This window comes from Varanus komodoensis, unplaced genomic scaffold (assembly GCF_004798865.1).
Source record: "Varanus komodoensis strain SLA01 unplaced genomic scaffold, ASM479886v1 scaffold46_3, whole genome shotgun sequence".
Lineage (NCBI taxonomy): Eukaryota > Metazoa > Chordata > Lepidosauria > Squamata > Varanidae > Varanus > Varanus komodoensis.
The window spans coordinates 1,569,551-1,572,872 of record NW_025336044.1 but is presented as its reverse complement, the minus strand read 5'-3'; positions in this window follow the sequence as shown (position 1 = coordinate 1,572,872).

Genomic DNA, 3,322 nt, shown 5'->3' with positions numbered 1-3,322 from the left:
AAGCCCTCCACAACACCGTGCCTCAAACCTAGAAGTGGCAATTAAATATGGATTAATTAGCATAGGACGTCGGACGCAGCCGCGCATCCAGGGCTGCCCCGTCCACCCGCGGGCGTCCGCAGCAGCGCCCCCTGCCGCCCCCTGCGGGTGTTTCCAGGGACGCGGGCGGAGGTGACCCTTTCCGCCCCGCACTTGTTGCGCGGGAGCGCATTTTCCTGCGCCCAGACGGCGCCGTGGCTGTAAGGCTGTTCGGCGAAGTTTTAAAGCTTCCGGACCCCGCGGGCCGGCGGTGGTCGCAACTCAGCATCGTCTTCCAAGCAAGGGCAAAAGAAGGACACTGATTTCATGGCGGGGGCGGGGGGGAACAAAGCCTGCCCGATCACGAGCGCGCCTCGCCGGAAACCAGAGAAAGGGCGCCCCCCCGCCTCAGTCGGCTAGGCGGACCCGCCATGTTCCTTCTCTCCTTCCTGCCCCGCGCATGAGGTAATCCTCGGCCTGTTGCTATAGGAATCCCGGCACTGCGGGCAGGGCGCTTTCCAAGGGAAAGAGGAGCTGCTGCCACCCAGTGGAAACCTGGGCAGGCCTCGAGGACGAGCCGCGGCAGCCCCACGAGCCCCCGGAGGCCGCGGGGCTGCTTCTGGAAGGTTCGGGAACGCGCACCGGGCCGCTGCGGAGGCAGAGGGCGCAAGCGCTCGTCCCCGCGGCTGCCGGACACGGTGCCGCTCGGCAGCGGGCGGCGCCTGGCGGGCGCAGCCGAATCTTGGCTCGCCTTTGTTGCACCTTCTGCATTTGCACGGACCGACATAAATGTTTTTTATGTATATAAATATGAGTTCTGTACGTAGGCGGTGCGACTGATGCAGTACAAATGCTTTGTATTGCCTTTAGATTCTGCTTTTGTTATAATTCTTCAAATGCACCGTAAAACGGATAGTGAATTATATTACGCGGATAGCTTTTTCATAAATAGGAACATCTATGTATTGCATTATATATAAATCTGCTAACATGGGAATGAGCTGCCCTTATTACAGATGCAGCTTCCTGGGCATTAGAACCATCAGGAGTGTGACACACAACATCAAAGCACACTGAGGTCTCGCCACTGGTCGTGCCATCCGAGTGCAGCCATGTTGCCTTGCACCCCTAGCCTAAAACCCTAAAATGCTCTCCCTTGGTCTCTCCCCCCCGCCCCCCGGCTTTGGTCGGTCTTGACTGCAAAGTGAGGCGCTGGCGGTGGACATTCTTGCAGGCTTCCCTCCTCCAGCCCTTTTACATTTCCTGGTAGTGCCTCTTTCAGAAGCGCGGGGGAGCCTGCAACGCCCGGCATGCCCTGGCTGGCATGGCTGCTTGGGGCAGGCTGTAGGGTTCCCCTCTGAAGATGCAGAGGCTTTCCTCCTTAATCAGTTCATCCTTTTAAGCAGAAGTACTACTACTTCTCGCTGAGATTGGCTCCTGGTTGCGCCAAACAGAACAGAACCAATGCCATGTTAGAATGACACTGCCTTGCTGGAATGCAAGGTTTGGGAGATCATGGCTTGGGCTTCCTCCACACGTCAAGGCATCTGCCAACCTTTCTGCCCTTTCTGGGCCTTCTAAAAACCTTTCCAGCAGGCAGGAAGATGATCTTGTCCTCTGCAGAAAGACCTCTTGGACATTGCTTTGAAGTTTCTTGGAAATAAGGAATGCATAAATACTGTTAAATGAATGCATCTATCAAATGCAACACACAGAACAAACCTGCAATTCCAACAGCAAATAGAAACTTGGGGGGGAAACCCAAAACAACACCTCTGTTGCCTGATGAATACAGAGAAGTTGACTAGCACATGAAAGACGTGCCTTGATATGGGAGTGGAGTGGAGTTGCTCATTTTAGGCCAGGTAGCAGTAGGCATCCGTGGGCTACTTGGGGGTTATCTTGCCCCACCAACCCTGCAGGGGCTATACACAGACCGGTGCTTCATGGAATGGCCCAGTGCCCCATGATGGGGACCAAAACAATCACAGTGTGCCACCAAAATGTGGTGTTGCTGGCAAGCCACAACAAAACAAAATTCCGCTCAGATTTATCTGCACAACAATTTACTGCTTCATAATGATTTTTAAAAATCGTAAAGATGCCTCCCTTCCTGTCTTGGAGCTGGGATGCCATCACCCCAGCCCCTTCCAGCCACAGCCCTAACAGTTTCCGCACTCCAGCTGCAAAGGAAAGCATATTAAATCGTGCTCTGTACTTGTTATCTTTAAATCCTTCAGTAATGTGACCTTGTTATAATGCTTGGAATGACAAATATTGAGAAGGAAAAGTGTAGGTGTCTGGAGAAGGAGAAGAATCTGCAAAGGATTCAAGTCCTCTAGTGGCAAAATGTGCTATTGCGTTACTGTTTATTATTTATTGTATTTATCATGAACCCTCATTGGACGGATCCTGGCTGAGTTTTTCCCTACGAGGTAGCCACTCCCAGGGCAATGTAAAGCATAGATTAGGTGGCCTTGACTGTTTTGAGCTTGCAGTTTTGCACAAAAGACTCTAGACTACTTTATGCAATGGTTAGTTTTCTTTTGTCTCCTCCCCCTGCCGTTCGTCCCCCATTTCTTTGCAAATTATCCCCTTTGATTCACTTCCCTTTTAACCCCGTAAATCCTGGCCCTTCTGGGTAAACTGAGTGCTAACTTGGTGCCCCAGGCCTTTTGATTGTGTGCTGCTGCTTGGCTCAGTCTGGGGAACCTGGGCTAGAGGAGCAGTGGCTTGCAGCTTTCTTTTGGCTTTCCCCCAGGTTCATCCAGAAAGGTACCAGGGCCTCCCATCTCAGGCTGGGAGGGTAAATTCCTGCTTTCCTTCGCAGATGGCCTCCTCTTAATCTACAATTCTGCGTCACAGAAGACTACAACTCCTATCATCCCTGACCAGCTCTGCAGGCAACTCCAGGCAGCCCCTCCAATTGCCCTGCAGCTCAGCCCTGTCTGGGGATGCCTAACCTCTTGATTCCGGTGGCGCTTGGTGTGGTCCCCAGCACTACCAGCTTTTTAAAGCTGTGTGTTTAAATCCGCTTGCACTGTGCGCTTTGCAAGGCTGGGCTTTAGTCATGAGCCCGACAGTCCCACTGAATGGTGGATTGCACAAGGGCATGCTTGCTGCGGCAGGTGGTAAGCCTACAAAGCCCCCCCCCGGGGGGGGCTTTTCTTCCCTGCAGTGGCCCATTAAGCTCTCTGGCAACTGGGGAGTTTCCACACACCTCTTCTTAAGCCAGTGTTTCCCAGATTTCACAGAAGATGCAGCTGAGTCGAGAACAGGAAGCTCAAAAGCACTGGTTGTGGGG